The sequence below is a fragment of the Mustela nigripes genome, chromosome 3, assembly GCF_022355385.1.
Source record: "Mustela nigripes isolate SB6536 chromosome 3, MUSNIG.SB6536, whole genome shotgun sequence".
NCBI classification, from domain to species: domain Eukaryota; kingdom Metazoa; phylum Chordata; class Mammalia; order Carnivora; family Mustelidae; genus Mustela; species Mustela nigripes.
In genome coordinates, this window is record NC_081559.1 from 127,206,471 (window position 1) to 127,230,021 (window position 23,551).

General features: G+C 44.7%; 1 protein-coding gene across 8 annotated transcripts in view; it reads left to right on the forward strand.

Annotated features, from left to right (window-relative positions):
* The first annotated feature begins 6 nt into the window (after positions 1–6).
* The window catches only part of CHD7 (chromodomain helicase DNA binding protein 7), a 186,685-nt gene continuing 163,140 nt past the window's right edge, over positions 7–23,551 (forward strand). For 5 of the 8 annotated variants that reach the window (XM_059394624.1, XM_059394630.1, XM_059394629.1 and 2 more), the window contains exon 1: positions 7–256. The gene's annotated coding sequence lies outside the window, so the exon portion shown is untranslated. Of the gene's footprint in view, positions 257–2,959; positions 3,017–4,518; positions 4,585–23,551 lie in introns of all 8 variants that reach the window. The other 3 variants (XM_059394625.1, XM_059394627.1, XM_059394626.1) reach the window with 3 other exon arrangements.

The following is a 23,551-nucleotide window of genomic DNA, read 5'->3' on the forward strand; positions in this document are numbered from 1 at the left end:
TAGTGCGGACGCGCTCGTGCTCGGGAACTATCGGATTAAACTTGAATCGAGTGAAATTACACAAAGGAGCGCCGCTGAGGAGGCGGCCCGGGGACCCGGAGACCCTGAAACTCGCCAGAGCCCCGTTCGCCCCCGACCAACTCCGCGCCCGTGGATTAGACCCCTGGCCGCGGCCGCCGAGCCAACTCCGGAGCCCGTTCTGCGTTTTGTTTTCCCCTCGGCACAGGACAGCTGAGGAGCCCTACCGACCGACCCGGTGAGTGCGAGAGTTCGCCGGGCGCCTCCGGGAGGGGCGGCGGCAGGAAATCGCTTCGGGCCGGGGCCGCGCGAGGAGTTGGGAGCGAGGAGTTGGGCGTGTGCGGGGCGAGGGGCGAGGGCGGGCGGGGGCCGGGGCCGGCGCAGGAGCGCAGCGCCGCCCGTGCCTTGTCGCCGGCGTCGCCGCCCGCGGGGCCCGAACCCGCGCCCCGAGCGCCGCCCGGCGCCCCAACTTTTGCCTGCGTCCGCGGGGCCGGCGGCGGCGGGGGCGCGCGGTCCGGCCGAGGGTCACTTCCTCGCATGTAAATGGCTTTTTGTTGTGCTGCCGGCGTGGGGGGGGGGACGGGGGACAGGAGGGAGCGTGTCTGCGCGCGGGGGAGCGCGAGCGCGTTTCCTCCCGCCGGCGCCGAGCACGAGTTGCCGGCTCCATTCGAGAGAAAAAGGAAGGAGAAAAAGTTGGGCTCCAACTCAAGTGCGAGTGGGCGATGGGCGCGCGGGCGCGGGGCGGCTGAGCGGCGGCGGCGGCGGCTCGGGGACGGCGGCGACCCCCGCCTCCCGCCCCCGCCCCCCGCTCCGGACCGACCACGCCGCGCTCGCCGGGAGCGGCGGCCGCACCGGCGCGAACAAAGTGCGTCCCTCCTGGCGCGGCGGCGCCGACCCGCGCGGGGACGGCCACCGGGCGAGGTGGGTTGGCGGCGGGGAAAGTGCGCGGGGCGCCGCGTGGGGCGGGGGCGGCAGGAACACGCGGCGCTGGGGGAGTCCGGACCCCAACCCGTGCCGGCCGCGGGCGCGGAGTTGCGAGCCCGGAGCTGGGGGTTCTCGGGGCTCCCCGGCAGCTCCCAAATGCGCGAGGAGGAGAAGAAAGGGAGCGGGGCCGGGGCGAGCGCGGGGAGGCGCGGCGAGGAGGGGACCCCACCTTGCCGAGCTAGCCGGGCCGGCGGCGGCGACTGCATAATAGCGACTTTAACCCCCCGAGGCAATTCGGCTCCCCCACCCCCGACCCCGCTGGGGGTCAGCGCCGGGCGGGGGGGGGTCACCAGGTGGCCCCCGAGGTGGCTCGGGTGCGCTCTGCCCCCGCAGAGATCCGCGGTTCGGAGCGTGAACGGCCGAGGTGGCTGGAGGCCAAGCGGTCAGCGGGGAGAGGAAGGAGGGCGGCGGGGGACGCGTTGTTTGTTTGGTTCGCACCGGGGACTGGGCTCACCGGGGGTGCGGGGGCTCGGGCACCGGGTGAGCTGCGGTGCGGCTGCGTCCGCGCGGGGCGAGCGCGGCCCGGGGGGGTGGGGAGGGCGGCGGATCCCGGGCGGAGGGTGGAGGGGGGGGTCGAGAGGCTCCGGGGAAGGAGCCGCCGGCCCCGAGCAGCCATCATTACCGAGCCGCCTTTCTCCGGATGGCTCTGCCTCGAGGAGCCCCGCGCCGTGGGAGCGCACCCCAAACTCCCGGCCGGCCGCCCGCTTTGTGAGCGCCCCCGTAGAGCGGGCGGCGCGGGGAGTGCTCCTGCTATGGGTCGGACGGTTTTCCCGGAGGTCACTTTTAGAGACTGTTCACGCCTCGATTTTAAACTAGTTTTTTCCCCCCTCTTCTGAACAGACAATGGACAAAAGAAAAGTAGCAACCCACATGGAGAGTTTCCTTTTGAATTGCTAGAATTAGATACACTATCCAGCTCTCTACTCGCTAAGTATACTTTTTAGTTTCCCATTGTATATTATCTAGCAATCGATTTAAATAACTTATCTTGAAATATGTCCATCCTCTGGGCTCGATTGCTGGGGTATGTTGAATATTTTAATTTATTTTAAAAGGACTTATGTGAAGGCCCTGATTTTTATTTTCTAAGATACTAATTTAAGCCGTCTTTGCAGTGGGCATTACCTTTCGAAGAGGTTGCGTGTATTTTCCCCCCAATTCTCTCCCAATAACGAGAGGGGGGAGTACTCACTATGCGTAATAATCCAATAGGAAAAAAAAAAATAGTTCTCTTTATTTCCTCACAGATCCATTCTAACGATGACAAACAAATCTTAGTGACTGGGATCTTAACAGCATGGGAACCTGATTTATCCCAGTTATAATTCTATTTAGATTGTAGTAATGTGTGAGTACTAGGTAATTCTTATTTCAGAAATAACTTGAGCAGTGATTTTATGAAGTTGAATCCGTCTCCCAGCCCCCAGAGTACATCTGTCGCGGAGTGTTTTTGTCTTGCTGTTGCACAACAGAAGCCCTCCAGTCTTTACCCTAAAATGGCAGCTTTCATTTGACTGGGGCCCATTCATTGACAATGATAATAAAGAGGCTGAAAGCTAGATGCTAGGGGCACGGAGCAGTACTCGGTTTGCCTTTCTAGGTGATAATAAGTAGGAGACATTTTATGTCTTCCAGATTTGCTCACGAAAACTTTATTTTCCCTGGAAAAATCTGTACTGTAGAAAAAAGTTACAAAGTAAACAGAATTTGAAAATGTATAGGGACTTGCAGTAAATTTTAGGAACCAAATTTTCTTATTTTGCCACTAGTTAAAATATGGCATTCTCCCCTCTTGGATGACCTGATAAAGGGAATAATGGATTTTTGTGAGGCTTGTAACAGGTGAATTTCCTAACCATGATACTTAAGAATTATTTTCCAGCACTGTGTATTTTATAATTTATATTCTCTTGATATGTTCTTCTTTTTTTTTTTTTTTTTTCTTCCTCTGTGCAAGCCAGTAAATTGAAGCCTGAGGAATTCTAGGTTTTTCAAGATTCAAATGAATTTTTAGGTAAGAAATGAATAATAATAATATAGACTGGAATGGGAATTCCAAACTCTAGTTATATTGGTTTAATCAATAGGTGTATTTTTAAGTTAATTTAAAAAATTACTCCCTTTTCTATGTCTTGACATGGAAGTCAGGACAGAAAAATGATACAGGTTGTGTATCATACATGATGGTGATGGTTTAAAAACTCAAACATTATTTTCTTCTTTGAGGAAAAGATAACTCCTTTTCCCCAAGTTTAAAATACAGAAGTCAAGTTTAAAATGCATCTACTGACTTAGTTTTAAAATAGAACTTGCATAGATTCATCTGTACTTGGTTTAGTTTTTAACCAGTGGACTTAGAGGATTAGTTCCCAAACTAGTTCCCAAACTCCATGAGTTTTTCTTTTATTGAATTAAAATGAATATTGGTTTACCTTTATAATAATGTGTCAAAGAAATGTTACAACTTTTTTTTTTTTCATACAAACACAGTCAATAATGTAATATTTATAGTATGGTTTTTAAGCAATTAGGTCAAAAGAAAAAGCGTTCTTCATTTGTGACAGAATACAATTGAGTGCTTCAGTGTATGAGTTGTGTGACCCATAAGAGCAATCTAAGTGCCAAGTTAGAGTAGTTATTTCAGACCTAGCTTTGCAACATTTTATTCCCTGTGCTTAAGAAAGTTTGCTTGAGATAAAGTCACCATCCATTTATTTACTCTTGTTTCAGTGATCCTCAGCCTTTTGGTGCATAACTGACAAAAAAGAGGTAGGACTTTCCCTCAGGGAGTTTACTGTCTAGTGGGAGAGAGAGTTCTTCAGGTAACCAGATACTCACATTTAACTTTTAAGGTTAACTTTGGAGGTAGTTATCTTTCATCCTTTATAATCCATATATGGCTTTTTGGATTTGATAGCAGACACCATGGCTATCCTATAAACATCTATAAATAAGGCATTGCAAGAATAAAAATGCTTAGTCAGGGCAGAGTAAAGTGTGTGACTATAAAAAATGGCCCTTAAAGCTTCAGCTTTGTAATAAACTGATTTACTTTCGGTGTTCAGATGGTTTCTAGATATAAACAAACGTGCACTGAAATAGATATAGGTCACATAGCTAAATTCACTAAAAAAAAAAAAAGATGGTGAAGGAACATTTTGGATGATCTCGAGATGATGTCAGGAACACATTGGCCCTGTGTGACTCTTTCGTTGCCTTGTCCATTCTTTATGGACGTGTTTATGTATCTTTTTTAAAAAAGCTGTTCTTTTTTATGTCACAGGAAATTTTGAGTTTAGTGTAATATCTTCTCAGGGTTCTAAAGCCATTATTGCTTTATTTGGGTGATAAAATTTTCCTTTTTTTCCTAGGAATCTTTATTATTTTGCATTGCTTCTTAAAAAACAACCCTTTGATATTCAAAGATGATGGATGATGTTAAAGTATAAAAGAAATTGGGAGTAAGTGATCACTTTTTTTCTACAAGAAATAAAAAGATGTCATGTTGTATTTCAGGTTGGTTTGCAATTATGCCAGGCAGAAGTCCATAGCCGATTATGGTGGGAGTTAGGAGCTGGGAAGGTAATTAAAAATGCTACTGCTGCTCTTTTATATTTTACTTTTATCAATATATTAAAATTCTTAAATGAAACCACACCTCTCTGATAAAAATAATGAATAGAAGTAGGAAATCATCATGATACTGTCAAATAGGAATTTATCTTGTGATCATTAGTGAATCTTTGGATATTTAGAGAGTTGAGGACCTTAGAGAGCTAACCTAACTTTCTCATTTTACAGATTAAGAAACTAAAGCCCAGAGAGATTAATTAAATGAGTTGCCTCTGGCTGGTCACCCGGGGCTGCTGGTCACCAAGACAGGGCTGTCTTGGTCATGGTTGTCTTCTTGGTGCCCAGCTTGGTGCCAGTGTAGGGGAGGTACTAGGTTTGTTTGTTTGTTTTTTGGATGACTAAGCTGGGTCTGGAAGAATGGAGCTCTACCTCTTAGGTTTTCATCAAAATCACCTTTGGCTTCAGAATTTAGCACCCCTCTTAAAGGTGTTCTGAAGCCTGTAAAAATTTGTCTCTACTGTGTAATGGTTTGGAGGTTTTTTGTTTTTTGTTTTGTAAAACTACGATTATCTGTCTAGAAAAATGCAGAGATAATTATTCCAAGATTTGATTACTGTTTTCATTTAAGAAGCTTGTATTCATTATCATAACTAGATTTCTGTACCTTTTAACTAATGTTAGGTGACTGGAAACATGATTGTTTTCCCAGTGAAGTATTTTTAGAGGGTTCTGTTAAAAAATAATGTAGAATAGTAATACAGAAGCATAACTTGGTAGTAAAAGTCTGATTGGTCCTTGGATTTGTTCAGTTATGTGAGGTGACACTTTCTTTAGTGGCCCTTTTAGCCTCTAAAGTGCTGTAGGTGTCAGCCTTGGCTCTAGTGGCAAGTGACTTTGGACCACAATCAGTTTTCCTGGTTTGTCTGTTTTCTTGTTCATCCATTCAGGTACTTACTTATTGGTTACCTTTCAGGTGAAGGGTACTGTATTGGGAAAACAGTGGTGCCACAAGAAGACGTGGCAGACCCAGACAAGACATAAATAGAGCAACTGCACTGTCCTAGGTGCTGTGCAGTGGGTACTGGGAGGAGTGAGAGCTAGATGGGGGCCCATCTAGCTGTGTGGGTTTTCAGACCTTAGGAAGTGGTTGTAGCACTGCCATCTAAGTGATGCTAGAAAAGGAGGGTAGCGTTAGCTAACTTAGAGGGAGGTAGTGTGTTTGAGGTCTACTGAGAGCCACTACTCTACTGAGAACCACTACATGCGACTCGAGACAGGTGGAGGGCAGCGTGGGTAGGGCCCGTGGAATACTGAATTTGGGATTTGAGAAAAAGTTACAGAGCTACTGATGAGTGTTAAGCAGTGGTTGACAGGGATGGATTTATTTTCTGAAGAAGATTGGATTAATGGGTAAGGCAGCAGAGGGAGAATAGGTTAGGGGCCGCATCCAGCCTGCTGTTGCTGTGCTCCATTTGATGGGGAAATAATAATGGTTTGGATGAATTTGGTGGCTGTGAGGATGGAGAAAAATAGACTTGCGTGAAAAGTACTCAGGAGGTATGATGGCTAGGACTTGGAGGAGAGATTTCCTCTTGGGGAGCAGAAGGTGTCAGGGGAAAATATACATGTACATGTATACATACATATACACACTGTTCAGCCAGCCGGCTGGTTGGTGATGTTGTTCACTACGGCAGGGAGCACCCCATGAGAACCAGATCTGAGGACAGTGCTGGTCTGCTCTTACAGCCTATGATTGAGGTAGCAGGTAACGGACCATGATGCCCTTGCTCAGCTTTCTTTCCATTGCTAGTGGCATTCCAAAACTTTCCCGAAATGATCTGCGAGCTTCCTCAAAAAGTGGTGCGTGGCGAGTCCACCAAGGAGTGCTGGTAAAGGTCCGTGAGATGCAGCGGGGAGAAAAGAGAAGAAACCATTGTTATTTGCCTAAAACATGGCACTCTGTTTGTTACTTGGCTGAGATGTAGCACTTGGAATGAATTTGCTCATCACAGACTGATAACAAGCCTATGGTAAGCAGACTTGGCCACATTTTGTTCTTCTGCATCTCCACGTTGTGGTGGTGGCTTTCTCTTGCTAGTTACGTACTGACCAAGATGCTCAGGTTCCCAGCAGATAGCCCGTGGGTCGCACTCTGCTCAGTGAGGGGAGTTAATTGTGTTTTAGGAGATGCTTGCAGTCGTACATGGGTGTGGTGTGGATCCTACATTAGGATCCCTACCTGTCTTTTAGTGGATGATGTATAACTTTGCTGTGTAAATTATCTTAAAAGCCACTTTGTTCAATTATTATAAAAAGTGGATTATATAGCATGGTTAGTAGCAAATGAGAGATGCTAACTGATAAATCTAGAAAAGCTTCTAATGAGATAAATTATGAAAATCCTGAATGTTTGTCTGGAAACAGTTTTTGAGGGAAGTGTTCAGATTTTTGTGTTTGTTAGTTTATGTAGGAAATGATATTACCCACTTATTTTTGTTATAAATCAGACTTTGATCTTGGTGTGCATGAAGATATCCTTCTTGGGACTCCTTGCCTTTTGGTAGGGTCTGTTTCAAAAGTACTTTCATTGACATTGTTCTTCATAGGCTTTTCTGGTGGCCAGTGTGACTTGGGCAAGTCTCTCCAAATTCTTCCTGGCTCCTTCAGGATAGGCAGGATTGTGTGGCTCTAGGGACATAGGCTGATTGTAAGGAAATGCTTCATGTGACAGTTTTACCTCTCGTTCTGAACGATTATTTGAATAAGTTTTAAAATTCAGGAATAGTGTTTCCTGTGGTGGAAGAGTGTACCAGCTGGGCTTGCTTGCTCTACCTCCTGATAAACTGTTGTCACCTACTCCGTGCCAACTTCCTTATTGCACTGCTTCTTCAGCATGGTAGTTTTCAGTTTTTCAAAAACTTTATAAGATGCATTTTTTTTTGTTTGCTTGCTCTCATCAACAGTACCTTCTCATAATTTAAGAAATCATTGCCTTCTCCGAGGTGTAGACACTAAATGGAAAGCTGCATGCAGGTTCCTGTGATGTGGGTTTTAGTGGAAGAATATAGAGGATGTTTATTTGTCCTGCCCCCTCCCACCTCCACTCTGCAATGCCAGTGAGCTAGCAGGTTTGAGTTTTCCACTGTGTATCTCATATATGGGGTTGGGGCGGGGCAGGTCAGGCAAAGAGCTACTGTCAGCATGGGGACAGTGGGATCTGGATTGCCACAGTGAGACTTTGTGGAGGGAAAGGCAGGGAATTAGACACTTGTGTCTCTCTCCCTGGGATCCACCACTTAAAATAGTCAGAGATTTTTACACTGTAGTTGCAGTAGGTCTAATAAAGGATACGGGATACCTTAGTGATCAGTTTTTTCCCCTAATCCTGTGGCAAGTTGGGGGACTCTTTCAGCTTTTTTAAAGGGTCCACTTTTTTCTCTTTTTATTCTTCTGTAAAATATCCATAACAGAATTTGTTGATAATTAGCAAGTGTGCTATGCTTTAAACGCACATAAAAACTATTATCTTTGATGTGATACTAAGAGGCGAATGGTGAGAAGGTCCCCTGTAGGATCATAAGCATGCTTTAGTTTCTAAGATAGTTCCTGCCATTGCACTAAGTGAATAATAAAATCAGTTTGAGCACAGGTGTACAATCAAAAATATGCCTTGCTTGGTGATGTATTTTAGGGTGTATGGGTCTAGAAATTACTTCATTTATGGATGGGACTAATATATTGAAACAGTGAAGCCTACATCCTCAAGGTGAACTTTTTTGAAACCTCTCTATTGCAGTATTTCATATTCTTGTATACTTGACCTTGTTTGTGCTTGGAATTTTGCTTTGGCCAATTGCAGGTGTATTTATCTTGTCAGAAAAATCATGCAGACTCATCTTGAGAATTTAAAAATCTTGATTAAATTAAGGAGCTTTATTTTTCTATTAGGTGTGTGTTGGGGCAGTCAGCTAAAAAGGTGTGGAAATAACAAAACAGCATTACAAATAACAGTAATAACTTTAGCTACTAACCAATAGTTAGTTAAGGAGCATTTCCAGTCAAGTAGGTATTATGCTAAGTATTTTAATGGATTGTTTCATTTACCTATCAAAACCTAGGAGAGAAGTAGAATTACTTTCTGCATTTATAGATGAGGAGACCTCAGTTGAGAGGTTAAATTGCCCAGGACCTTAAAATTCTAGCAAGTGATGAGGAGGAATTTGAATCCAGATTGGCCAGTGTCCAGAATCTGCATGTGTAACTGTCTTTCTCTGTTTTGTCCTCAGTAAGCTCTGAGACCATCATTTCTGTCTTAATAGACAAAGGTCTGTTAAAAATACTGGTAGCACCCTGTCATCCTCTGTCGTACCCTATTACTGTGTCCACTCAGTGCAGGTTATTTCTGTCCACACTCCCTCTGTTTGGCCTTCCTGTATTTGTGGGGCCATATGTCTTGATGTCTACAGTGACTAAGTCCCATGTCTTTCACTCTTTCTGTCCCTCCTTTGCCGTGGAGGTGAGAACAATTGTTCTTATGGTGGTTTTATCCTGTGGTGGCTGAGAACTTGAGTTCTGACATCAGATCAGAGTGAACCGTAAAAGTGGAAATAATACTCCTACCAACTGGGGCACCTGGGTAGCTCAGTGGGTTGGACCTCTGCCTTCGGCTCAGGTCATGATCTCAGAGTCCTGGGATTGAGCCCTTCATCAGGCTCTGTGCTCGGCGTGGAGCCTGCTTCTCCCTCTCTCTCTCTCTCTGCTTGCCTCTCTGCCTACTTGTGATCTGTCAAATAAATAAATAAAATCATAAAAAAAAAAAATTACTCCTACCAAGTAACCAGGGTTGTGATGGGAGATTGAGATACTTTAGCTAAAGCACTTGGTATAGCAAATGGCATATGTATTGAGTAGTTATTATTATTTTGAATAGTTATTATTATTTGCTTACTCTTAATCATTGAGTTTATCAAACCATGTATCTTGATTTTATTTTTTTTAATTTTTTAAAAAAGATTTTATTTATTTATTTGACAGAGATCACAAGTAGGCAGAGAGGCAAGCAGAGAGAGAAGGGGAAGCAGGCTCCCCGCTGAGCAGAGAGCCGGATGCGGGGCTCGATCCCAGGACCCTGAGATCATGACCTGAGCTGAAGGCAGAGGTTTAACCCACTGAGCCACCCAGGTGCCCCTTGATTTTATTTTTAATTTAAAAAGTCCCCATAACCCTAAATTATGACTGGAAAGATTAAGTGGCCTGCAGTAGTGATCGGCTATACCTTTTTCACTTTTCCCCAGGAACAGACATAAAATTATTTGTCCCTTGTCCTGGTGTATAACTAGACGTTGTTTAGCTGAGTTCTTGTAGTTACTGAGAGGCGGTTGTGAGATATCCCAACTACTAAAAATGACAAATTTGAGGAACTAGTTCTTCCTTTTGAGCTGTAAGATACCCATTTGCAGCCTGAATCGTGGCTGCCTCACTGGCAAACCAGTCATTCTTTCTTTTCCTCAAACCTGCACTTCTCCCCAAATGCCAGAGGATGTAATCTTAGGCCGTCAGTGGTGTGGGCATGTTCGATCAGTTCTGGAGTATTAGAACTTCCCAGTTCAGACTGAAGGGTTACAGAGTATAAGAATACTCTGGAGCTTTTGGTCTTCAAGTCGCTGATCATTTGTTTCAACCCTGTCCTCTCCAAATTCTCTTTATTGCTTAAGGAGGAAACAAGATGGGATCTAAAATGAAGGTAGATTTGGGGCCAGGATTTGGAGTAGCTACAAGTGAATGAGATGGTTCCCTTCCTCTGGAAGGGTAAGGCTCTGGGATAGTTCTCTTGGAATTCCACTGCTATCTAGACAGGCATGACAATGGAAGAGGTGGAGTATAGACAACTTTCATTTTTTAAGATTCCATTTTCTTTTCACTTAAAAGCAACTTTACGGGCACAATAAAATGGTCGGGCAAAATGTAAACACTTGATCAGTATGGACGCAGGGAGTTCCTTGTACTGTTCTTGCATCTTTATTGCAAACTTGGGAAGTTGTCCGCAAATCAAAGTTTCTTAAGTAACATGACTGACTCTAAGGGCTTGATCTTAGTAGCTAGCCCTTGGCGTGGACTTCTTGTGAGTTCACATTTTGTTAAATTTCTTATTTATGTGAACTGTTTCCACTGACTCCTGAAGTAGGATTAATCAAAATGCTGAGGTAGCGGGGCACCTGTGTGGCTCAGTCGGTTAAGCATCTGCTTTCAGTTTGGGTCAGGGTCCTGGGGCCCTGGGATAGGGCCCCGATGTGCCCTGCTTCACAGGGAGTCTGCTCCCTCTGCTCCTCTCCTGCTTGTGCACACTCTCTCTTCATGTCAACTGAAAAAATAAAATCTTAAAATAACCAAAAATGCTGAGGTAGGTGAGGGAATGGAGTTTTAGAGTTTGTTTAATAAATTTAATAAATTTGCCCCAAATCACAGCTGTTAAAGATGGAGTTGGGCTCATTCATTTAGTAGCTCATTCATTTAGTAGCCTGTGGCATTAACCTCTCTGCAGAACTTGCTTTGTTTGGATGGACCCATCCAACAAACAGGATGTAGGCCTTGGAAGGGTAGGATGAACTTAACAAGATCTTACATTCCTGTGCTTTGGAGGGCTGCCTCCTGGAAAGAAATTGAGAGGCAGAAAGGTGTCTCTTAATGGCTTATAATTAGTGAAGTTTCTTTTCCTCAGATGTTATATCTTACTGTGAATGCTTTCAGCCCAGAAGACACATGTTCATTGTAAGACTTCCTGGTGTCCCAGCCCTGTTTTTGTTTACCAGTCCAAGACCTAGCCAGCATCAGAGTATTCAGCTTGCAACAGAAAGGTGTTCCCGAATGTTCCTTCCCAGTGTTTATCCTAGATGTGATTCACTTAGTATCTTTTCCTCCTTACACAGGCCTTAAGTTGCCTGGGCAGGAACCCAGGATGCTGCGTAGGCTCACTTGTTCCTCATAGATGCATTATTTGGGGGAATATGCATCCTCCTTGTAGACTGCGTCTGCTAACACATAAGATGGCAGGCCATCTTCTCCAACCATACGTTGCATGGTTTCAATTGGTATAAAATTCAAATGCATTAATCAGTAGACTTTTATGTTTTGGGGTAGATGTGGGTTCCTTTTCCAGAAGGTTAAAAAAGAGAAAAGAAAAAAAAATCCTAAATGCTAATACTACTTTGCCTCATAGAAATATTTATGGTGATATGTTTCTACATTTTCTTCGTGTTTATAGATTTTTCTTTCCCCTTTCACAACTGAAGAAACTGTTGCCTAGTTTGAATACAGTGAGCTTCTAGTTGAAACTTAAGTTTTGCCATTTTTTGGTACAATTAAAATTAAAATGTTTGTCTGGATTGTGTTAAGTTTCAGAACTGGGTTTATCACCAGAATTAGCATTTTAAGTTTTCCGTTTCCCCCCTCATTAAAAACCAAAAATAAACATCTGGGCTGGTGTCATAAAGACCTTTGTGGCCAGTATGGGCTGCTGAGAGCCATGGTGTTTAGCTGGGTGCTGCAGGAGAAGGAAGCGTCTGTCTTATGTGCTGTCAGATCCAGTTGTAAGGACACAGTACAGTAGCACAGTCGGGTGCTTTCCCCACGTGGCTGAGCCCACCGGCATGGACACTGCTGTAACCGGGTTGTGGGCTGGCAAGTGTGTGCTGTAGTGCTGTTGGACTGCTCTGTGCGGGAGCAAAGGTCATGTGCTGTCCAGGGAGCTGCACGGGAACCAGGCTTTTGCGAGCAGAATGGCTGATGTTGGGACCCCCTGTCATAGTCTACAGCTCAGGCTTTTCAGAACCTTGGGAGATGGCCATATTGTTGGGATTTTCCTTTATGGGTCACTGTTGCAAACCAACAGTAATGTCTTCCTTTAGCAGATCTAAAAAATGACCATTTCTTACCTTTGCCTTCTCTAAAAATGACTGCTTGGGCCAGCTGTTGGCTCCGGTAAGAGATTTGGCTCTTGTTTCACCTACCAGGCTAGGGGTGAGAAAATGGGTCAGTGATTCAGATGATTAAGGCACGACAGCATTAATTCATATCCCTGTGAAATTTACTTAACTATTTCTTACTCCCAATGTTGTCCTTCGTGAGAGCAACTCCACCTTGCCCTTTTCTCACTGTTTTGAAGCAGTTGCATGGGAAACGATCGATCATTATCCTTGGGGCAGAAAGCAGCTTTTTAACAATGTTTTTATCTCCTCCTTTTGCCTTCCCCCTTCCACCTCGCCAGGATTCAGAAGGTGTACGAGGCTGCTTTGCAGAAATAATGCAGTCATTGGTCTTTAGGAAGAGTGGAGTTTGAGCTGGGCTGAGGCACCTTTTTCATCTCTTTTCTTCAAGGGATTCATAAAATGAGTCCATGTGGGTGATTTTTTGGATTTTATGTAGTTATTTTACAAGTGCACTTGGTAAGATTCAGATAACTAATAAAATAGGTTTTTGTCATGCTTTAGAATTGACACAGTCCTCTGGCGTACTTGCTAAAAATGCAGATTCCTCTAGGTCCATCCTACTGAGTTGGAATCTCTGTGGGCCATCTAAAATCTGACTTTTTATCTTGGTGTTTCAGTACTCTAAAAAGCCACACATTCAGGCAAATGTGGTAGTTACACAGTGGGCATACCTGGGAAGTAGAAAACAATTTGGAAAAAAGGAAACCCCACTCATATGTACTCACAATATTTTTGGTGACTTGTGCAAGTACTGTTACTCGCTTACATGCAGAGGAGTGAGGTGTGGCTGCTGTTGGTGTGTCAGTTGATAGAAAAGGCGAAGATGGACGGGTGGATCAAGAGTTTAAAAGCATAGTCCGCTTTAGAGGTGGTGTCAGAAAGGAGAGGAGAATAGCTCGTTTGTATTTATTTGTTACATTTGATTTTCCTTCCTGCCATGGAATAATTACAACTTTGTTTAGTGTGTACTTCTGGTTTACATGGTGCGGGTGTGAACAGGGAATGGGCTGACGTGCAGCCGTGCTATTTTTGGGCAGCCCATTTCAAGCAAGTATCACTTCCAAGGACATGTAATAACTTTAAAATGAGAGTTCTCTCGAAACGTAATTTGGCGAGTGGGTTAGTGCTGTCTTTGAGGACTTGGTAGCAGAGTTCTCTGGAGGAGACTCGAAGCCCGTGTTGAGAGGGTGGAAGGACGCATCCACACGGAGGATTTTGCTCAGCTGCCCCTTCCTCTCTGGCTTAGCACTCACAGTACTTGTCTCCCTGGACCCTGGCACCCAGGCTCCGTCAGGCTTCTGGGCCTTGCGTCCCATGTTCCCGCGGGTCCTCCTTCCTCTCCGTCCTGTTCCCTGCGGACGCCGGCACTCGGGGTTCCCTCTCGTCTGCGGCCGGCACTCGGGGTTCCCTCTCGTCGGCCCCCGGGCCTGGTTGAGCCCACAGCCTCGCTCTGGTTTCTGTGTGACGGACTCCTCAATCTGTATTCCTGTTTCCGGTATCTCTCCCGTCCTCTCCGCTGTGTCCCCAGACTGTGTGAAACCTGGCTTTTTAACACCTCCTCCTCCCTGCCCAAGCGTAACAAAAGCCCGAAGCTCCAATTCCAGTTCTTTCTCTTGAGTTCTGGCTGTCCTGAGGCCTGCACTGCTGGTGGTGGTTCCTGACTCCTGACTCTTGGCTCCCGGTCCTGGTCCCGGCCGCCCGCGGTGTGTTGCAGGCTCCTTCTCCTCAGAGGGTGCCCCATCCTGGTGTCCTGGCATCCTGGCTCCTTCCACTACGTTGTACTCTCCCTGACGCCCGCTCGGCTATTAGAGCGCAGTCCCGGGCCTGCGGGGCCATCGCTGTCATTGTTAGTTGCACTGGAGGAGAGCAGGGCAGGAACCAGTGTCTGGTGGATCCCCCTCCACCCCCCAATCCCCTTTCCTGGCCTTTTGCATCTTTGGTCTGTGCCCGGGCTGCCACCCCAGGCATCCCCACCACCCAGGCCGGGAGTTTAGAAGGAGCCGGCTGTGGGGTGCAGCAGGCTGCGAAGCGTGGGCCCCGCTCCAGCTCTGCTCCTTGTGGGGCGGCCTCCGCGTGGTTGCTCTTGGGGCCCGGTGTTAGTGCAAGGTTGCCCTGTGCCTGAGGCCTTGCTGGCCTTCTCCGCGGCAGGTAGCACCTTGTGCCTGGCTGGCTCCTAGGTAGTTCAGAACCTGGGTGGGAAAGCAGGGGAGAGTTACTCTGGCCTCCTCAAACCCCATCGTTGCATCCCTGGCGTTTGATCTGAACATGGTTTCCCACCGTGGCATTGTTTTGACCCAGTACGGAAGCTGCGTCACGGGTTAATTCAGTGTGTTTTTAGGTTAGCCCAGTAATGTCTGTTTTCTTAGATTGTGTTGGAGGGAAAACTGTTAAAACTAGCTCCTGAAATCCTTTGGGAGGGAATTGCTGGCTGCATTGGGTGTGACCTAAGTAAGTACTGGAGTGGGTGATGTTAGCATGAGGAACCATTTGGTGACACTGGAATCTAGGTGGATGCCTGACTTCTGAGCTCGTGCGAGCACATCAGACTTTTAGAAATGGGGTTAGAGAAAACTGGACCCAACCTGATCTATGTTAGAGTGAGCTTTTAAATAAAGGGCCGTACCCACGTCATTTCTAGGAAGGACTTTAATGAATGCAGAGACATGGCCCGTAACGGCAGGGCAAAATTCAATAATGTTTTCAGATTTACATCTCTAAAGAGAAAAATGACAATTTCTGTGGGAGGTTTGTAATACAGTCTTTTTGGTTTTGGGGAATCTGGATATGCCTACTGAAAGCTGTTATTTCATTAACTCTTTCAAAGGTAATAGAATTATGAGTATGTAAATCTTGATAATATTTTTGGTGTCTAGGACTTTGATGTTTGTGAAGGTGTGCCCATGTAAAATTATAAGTTCCTTGGGAGGTACTGAAATTGTTCTGCAGCTCTAGGAATTGCAGGTTCATCCACACGTGACAGTGTGGGACAGGACAGCACAGTGTATGTCATTGAGTGCTAAAAAGGTGTGATGCTGTCAGTCTGGTAGCAACTGGAAGCAGCAAGTGCAGGACTTGGTAATGGAGGAAGAAATCAGGAGGTCTGATTTGCACTGTCTTTTGGGAGGTTGGAGTAGCTGAGAAAGCATATGAACAAAAGCACAGAGACCTGTCAGCCCAGGATCCTGGCAGGGAGCAGACAGGTAGCCCAGAGTAGCTTGAATGGGCCAGCGCAGGGGACTATTTTCCCAGTGCCCTCCCTGGGAGGACACAGCCGCTGCCATGCACCTGCCCCCTCCCCTTCTCTGTCCCTGAGTCAGTCCCCCATGGCTGAGTGAGGCCTGCCAGCTCAGGGAGGATCCCAGTAGGCCAGGAAGAAAGGAGCAGGGCTGGGAGAGACAAGAAGGGTGTGGGCTGTGGCGAAACTGGAAGTTCAGAGTGTTAGATCCTGACTTCCATTACGTGATGGAATGGAGTTGAAAGGTTAGTTTGGCAACATGTGATGGATTGCAGTTGAAGAGGGACTAGAGGCAAAAAGTCAGAGCGGCTGGAGTCGGCCAGCTGGCAGTGGTGGAGCCCTGAGTACCGGGAAGCTGAAGAGGAGAGCTTGGGACCCCGTGAGCAAGGGGAGGGCGGGGTGGGAACCCGTCACTCCAGGAGGCCTGGTATAGAGCTGAGAGTGCTTCGAGGAGAACTTAGGTTGGATATTGTGAACTGAGATTGAGAAGTAGAAAACATTGGAGGAGGGTAAGATGTATAAAAAGAGAAAGTGATCACATTAGAAAGGTTCCAAAGGAAAGCTTCTTAACTGGCGAAGTTGTGCAACTTGCACGTCAAGAAACAGCAAAATACTAAACTGTTTTTGTTTGTTTTAAATAAAAGGATCTTATGAAGATGACTTTGGAACTGTTTTCACATGTAGCTTGACTTTATTTTTGTAAATATCCTTTACAGCTTGGGCATCCTTGGAATAACGTGACAGTATCCTATGGAATATTAATATTACTCTCTCAGAGTCAAATCAGCGCCATGGCAATTTGATCAGGAGTCTGTAGGAAGGCCATACAAATAGTTACTACAAACCGAAGTTCACCAGTTTACTGTAGTTCAACTTTCTTTTAAATGTGTGTGTCCCAACATTAGGAAGGACAGTCTCATGTTTTATACTTCGTCTACTCTATGTGTGGATCTGTTAAAAAGACACATCAGCATTTTCGGGGAGAGAATACAGCAGAGACACAGTTACAGCCCAATGGAAAGCCATAAAGGGTATCAGTAGATAATGCATAGAAGAAAATTCAGTTGCCAATAAACATAAACATTTCCAAATTGTGGAGTAATAAAAGTGCAGATTAAAACGAGATCGTTGGGGCACCTGGGTGGCTCAGTGGGTTGAGCCTCTTCCTTCGGCTTGGGTTGTGGTCTCTGGGTCCTGGGATCGAGCCCCACGTGGGGCTCTACTCAGCAGGGAGCCTGCTCCCCCCCCCCGCCACCCCCCCCGTCTGTTGCTCTCCCTACCTGTGATCTCTCTCTCTGTCATATAAGTAAAGTCTTTAAAAAAAACCAACAAAAACGAGATCCTTTTTTTCTCCTTGTCAAATAAGTAAAAATATAAAACATATTCTTGATGCTGCCAGAATATCGATGAAGCTTGCACACTCAGTGCTGTCTGAAGTTCAATAAATACAAATATTTTGGAATGAAACTGGGGATTATATGTCTCAAGACATTTATAAATAGCCATTGAAGTGTTAACCATGTATCCTAAGAAAGAATCTGAAATGCAATCAGCTATTATGAATAAAGAGTTGCAGCATTTTTTCTGAGTGAAAAATTGCAAATGGTTTAATTTGTGTTCTATCATATGTTAGAATATTAGGCAAACATCACAAATCACGTTTTTAAAAAAATAAAACTTGTAAGAGTAGGGTATAAAATAATATTAACTGTGGTCCCAATTTTATACAGATTAATTTATAAGCATAGGAAAAGACTAGAGGGAAATATATCAGTTTAAAAACATGAGTGATTTCAGAGATTGGCAGTTTTACTTAGTTAAAAGCTCCGATTCCTGAGTTAACTAGATCTGGTTTGAATCTCTAACAGCTTATTGGCTGTTTGACTTTTGGACAAGTGACTTCTTAGCTCTTTGTGACCACAGGCAAGGTTTTTTTTTTTTTTTTTTTTTTAAACTTAACTAAGACTCAGTTTCTTGAGCTCTAACTAGGAGATGATAATAGTACTTACCTCCTGGGCTTACTTAGATTAATGTAATAGTGCTTTTAAAATACTTCACACAGTGCTTGTTGTATCATTAGCACTCAGTAAATGTTAGTTTTTTGGATTGCAGGTGATTTTTATTTTAATCTTTTTGTATTTATTTACTTATTTATTTGACAGGAATCACAAGTAGGCAGAGAGGCAGGCAGAGAGAGAGGAAGGGAAGCAGGCTCCCTGCTGAGCAGAGAGCCTGATGTAGGGCTCTATCACAGGACCCCGGGATCATGACCTGAACTGAAGGCAGAGGCCTTAACCCACTGAGCCACCCAGGCCCCTCTAATCTTATTATTTTTAAAATTCTAAACTGAAAGATACTTTTACAATCAAGAAAAACAATAACCACCACCAAGAAGCTGTCTGGTACCTTATAAGGAAGGATGGACTGACAATTTTTCACTCTTTTATGGTAGGGCTGGGAAAATCTTCTGAAAACAAAACAAAACAAAACAAAACTTAGCTGGTTATTGGGCGCCTGGGTGGGTCAGTGGGTTAAAGCCTCTGCCTTCGGCTCAGGTCATGATCCCAGGGTCCTGGGATCGAGCCCCACATCGGGCTCTCTGCTCAGCAGGGAGCCTGCTTCCTTCTCTCTCTCTGCCTCTCTGCCTACTTGTGATCTCACTCTCTGTCAAATAAATAAAGAATCTTAAAAAAAAAAAAAAAAACCAACTTAGCTGGTTATATTGTTTAAACAAATAGTCCCAACTTTTCCCTCTCAGGGTTTTTCTTTTTTCTAGGTCACTTAGCAATAATTAGCTTATTTTTTCTATCCCAAAGAAATTTTGTTCTGTAGTGAGTTGAATTTTAAAGACCCCCCCTTTTAAGTTTTCTGAAGTCAAAACAAGAATCATCTTTTTCCTCCCCTTGAAAACAAGTCATCTTTAAAAATATTTCTATAGATGAGATCTGAATTTGGTTAATATTAACTGCACATTTAGCACTCAAATTTCAGACATATTTAGTGCTAGCTTCTGTACGTCTCACCTAATTGTTTAAATATGTGAGCATGATTTTGATATTTGGGAGGTGGAGGAGAAAGCCCTTGAGGTTTTCGAGCTTGAGTTAAAAGGCTTATTGTGTCTTGGAGCAAGTTGATGTAAGCTAGTAGGAAGACTTCAGCATCTGGAACTCTCTCACCTTGGAACTGTGTCTTTCTCGTAGAAGAAACACATCTGGGCTGCATGCAGCCTAGAGAAACAGTCTCTGTTTCCTTCACAGGAGGGTAACAGATTTGCACTTAGAATAAAATAACTTCAAAGCTTTTGTCTCCTTGAAGTTATGTTACCTTGCATTTATCGCACACATTCTTTATTATATCTTCTGTGGCAAACAGAGTAGGGTAAGAAAAGAATGGAGACAAGTTGTTAACATTGTCCCCTAAGTTAATTAATAAGAGTAACAAGTTGATGGTGATATAAAACTTGAAAACCGTAGAATCTGGAATATAAGCAATTACATTTTATTATTACACTTCATCAAATTAAGATGGCATCAGTCGTAAGACCTATTTCTGATGTATTGAAATGTGAAGAAAAAAAGTATGTCTTGGAATTGATGAAATACAGTGAGTAAAAAAAAAAGCAAGAACCCTTCAGTTTACAGTTATGTGTAATTTTTTCAGTTTTGTTTACTGAGTAAAAAGGAGAATCAACTGAATGCATCTGAAATTGGACCCTAAGCCTCTAATCTTGAGCAGAAAGATTTCACAGTACTGTGTCACTTTGATCATACCTGGTGCCATCTCTAACCCGCCTTGCTCTGTATGTTATGAGTGGCCGAGATGGACTGATGAATCAGGTATTTCAGCATGACCCTGCTTGGCCACTGGTCCTAATGGAAGCAGACTGTGGGCAACTTTCTGTAGTGTTAATCTTCCAGACTGCTCTCAACACATTGGGCACCATAACAGTGTCACTGAGACTATTCCATAAGACCGAAGCCAACCTTGATTAAAACTCACAGGAAAACAAGAAATGTACTGTTAACCATGAAAAACCCGACTTGACAAACGATCAGCTGTTTGAGTATAGATTCTGAGCTTCTTACTAGGCTAGTGCCCACATTTTACATATGCAAAAGTAGTAAAATAAATGGTTCCTGTTTATGAAGAAGTTTAAAATCTAACTACTTGGTGATAAAACAAAAGGAAGGACGCCTTTTAATATTTTTGTATTTTCGGATAATTTAAGAGGATTTTGCATCAGATAGTGGGAGGGCAGTATGTGAAGAATTCAGATCAGGTGGACTTCTCCAAACCCAAATGCGGACCTGTTAAAGGGACATCAGAACTTCCTCCTCCACCAGCCCTAAGAAAGAAAAACTGCAGATAAAATGATGCAGATAAAAATTCCTCAATGGGGATGCCTGGGTGGCTGAGTCGGTTAAGCGTCTGCCTTCGGCTCAAGTCATGATCTCAGGGTCCTGGGACTGAGTCCCCCATTGGGCTCCTTGCTTGGTGGGATCCTGCTTCTCTCTCTGCCTGCTGATCCCTGTGCTTGTGCTTGCTCTCTCTCTGACAAATAAAATTCCTTCCTTCCTTCTTCCTTTCCTTTCCTGCCCTCTCTTTCTCTCTCTCTCTTTCTGTAAAGCTTCCCTAAATGTACAGTTAGAGATTGGAAAGGTAGCATGGCATAAATGTTAAAGACAAGACCTCTGGAGTCAGATGACCTGGGTTTAAAACCCAGTTCCAGCACTTAACTGTCTTTAGGACCTTGAGCAAGTTAATTCAGTTTCCTCACTTGTAAAATGCGGTTCATAATAGTACCTTCCTATTTAGTGCCTGGCACATACTAGGCATTCATTAAAACGAGCAGTTACTGATATTGTTATGGCTTGCTGTTTCTTTGTAAAGAGAGGATGAAAGTGAGGGGTGTAAAGATTTCAGAGCCCTGGTATCTATTTGCATAACAAAGTTTCAAATAAAGATGGTAGCTAACAGTATTCTTGGCATCACAATGAGCATGAACCCAACTGGAGAACAGTTAGTTTTAGTATCTTTAAAAGGAAAGGTTGAAAGTATGATTGTAGCATTACCTTTAGAACATTTTGCAAGTAATATCTTGGTCAGGGTTTTCTGGATTTCTCTGTGTGTTATGTGGTTAAAGAAGGAGTGGTTTTAAGATGGCAGTGTGGATTTAGGATGTAGCCAAGTGTGAGCAGAATGGTGCTTTGTGTAATGTTACCGGCCTCTCCTGTTTTATCCCGTAGATTCCCTTATCAGTGATACAACCAAGTAATTTAATGTCACCAAAAAATTACGTGACCATCAAGAAGAACTGAGATGATTTAAAAATTGCCAAATACTGATATTTTAGCCATTGTTTCTAGTAATGTAGAGTGAGCCAGTGCTATGTGATGGGGATTATTACATGTTATCTTTTTATTTTTTTATCTTTTTTTTTTTTAAATTTAAAGCCTCAGATGGCTTTTTCTGCATAGCCAGTCCTTTGTCTCCCCTCATTCCTATGGAACATGTCCCGGCTCCTCTGTTTCCTTCCTGAGGGTGGGGAGGGCATAGAAAACTCGAGTTAAGAAATGGGGCAAAACTTTAAGGAGCTTACAGTTGAATTAACTTTCATCTCCTCTTCAGCCTCGTGCTCCACTGACTTCTAGCGTCACCCGTCACAGGCCACCCTCTCTGCTGCCTCCTGGGTTAGGTCAAGTGTGTGTGTGTCTCCTCCCCTTCTTGTTTGCTGTTTCATAGCTAGAGATTGTTTCTATGGAAATATTTTAGATTCTAAACAGTCAAATTTCAAAAGATCATGAGGGATAAAACTAAATACTGAATTGATACTTGGTGATTGCTTGCCTTAGGTCTTTCCAGCCATGCTAGCAGCTTTTTACCTTCACGGATTAGGTCTAGGATGTCTCTAAAAGCTTATTACTACCTTAGAGTAAGTGCAACAGCCAGTGGTGTTCTGATGTAGGTACACATTATCTAGCAGGTCTTTTTATTAGTTGCTGTGCTGAGACGAGATATTGACCTGATGAAAGCCAACGTTCCATGAATCTGTCTTAACCCAAACTAGATGAAGACAGCACTAAACCCAAAGGAATCAGAACCACAGGATTAGGAGTTGACTGTGTTTGGGCTAAGACGATGAGCCGGTGGCACAGCCAGTGACTAAGTAGTTGTAGAAATTTAAAAATACAGTCAGCTGAGGTGCTGACTGGGTGGCCGTTGAAACCAACTCAAAGGTCTGTGCATGTGAGGGAGTTTGCAAAGTCTCTAGCTGCTGTCAGTAGCCATTGGAGGCAGTATAACCTAAGAGTTAGGAGCATGGATACTGGAGTGGGAACCTGGTTCTAATTTAGACGGCACACTGTACCACGTGACCTTGGGAAAGCTACTGAAATCCTCCAGGCTCAGTTTCTGAAGTGAGACCAGTGCCTGGCGCGCGCCGCTAAGCGCAGCCACGGGCACGATGACGATGGGCGATGGGGTCGCAGCTCTGGCGGGTCTGTCATTGCCTCCGAAGGTGATGCTTTCCAGAAACGGTGGGCTGGTTTCACAGATAAGAACAATATGCTCATCTGAATCTTGTGCTGAGTGAGGTTTGTGAGTAAGGTGTATTTGAGCTAGAACATAACTTTGGTGGAAAGTGAGCACACGTGTGTACGCAGATGTAAACTGGAGGTGCTGCGGGATCTCTCCTGTGATGGGGGCATTTGGATCAGGTCAGCAGACAAGGTCAACTGAAATGAGAGTCACGGCAAACACGTCTTCATGAACAGCAGCTCTGGCTTAGTGACTGTGTGGGGGGGAACCGCTGGTGTCCAGTGTCTTCGGGGGCGTGAAGACCTGAGTGCCCACCCAGGCCTCAGTGAAAGGCCGTCATGGTGGGAGAGATCCCAGCCCAGAGAGCCAGTCTTCCCAGTCACACGGGTCCGTTCACCTGTAGAGAGCCGTGCGGTCTGTGCCTGTCTGAGGACTCTGCCTCTGATGGTTCCAAGTAAGCAAAGCCCTCATGGTGCAGTGGGTTGTTTTCCCTCCTGTTTTGTGCGTGCTCACATTTGGGCATTTGTTTGGGAAGAGAAGGACTTCCTAGTTACAGCGGAGGGGGAGGTCATCACCCCAAGATGATCCTGCGGCTGTGCCACATGTGCAGTTGTCCCATTGTGGGCTGTCGGGTCATAGCGTCGTTCCTTCTTTTGTGTAGCTGTCTGCATGGTACGACGGGGGTGATTTCTTAGTACGGGTTCTGTCTCGGAGACACCTTGTACCAGGTAAATAAAATCTTTAAAGAATGAATTTTATTTGGAAAACTGGGTTCACATGAGAAGGAAACTGCTCGTTTGAGAGGTATTTGATTTAGCGACAGCTCCAAATGAACTTAGAAGGTATTTTTAACCTTCCTGGGGATGTTGAAAAGCCAGTTGTCCCCCACTCTTTATGGGAGGAGACGCCGATCACCACTGTGACTTGTTTGGTTTCTCTGTAAAGGATGTTTACTTTGCTGTGTAGGGTTGTTTTCTGCCTCTTGTGCAAATCCTTAAGCCTCTGGTATAGCTGTGCGTGGTTGGTGAGGAGTGAGGATCTCTGCTTTCTTTCCTGCGGTGCCAGTTTCTGAGGTGGGACAAGATGAGGAAAAACCAGCTCCACTACTCACTAGTTTTGTATTTTGGAGAATTACTTAATTGCTTTGATGTCATTTTCCTCATCTACAAAATAGGGAAGAGGGGCAGATAATACTTAAGGGGTATTTGTGAGGACG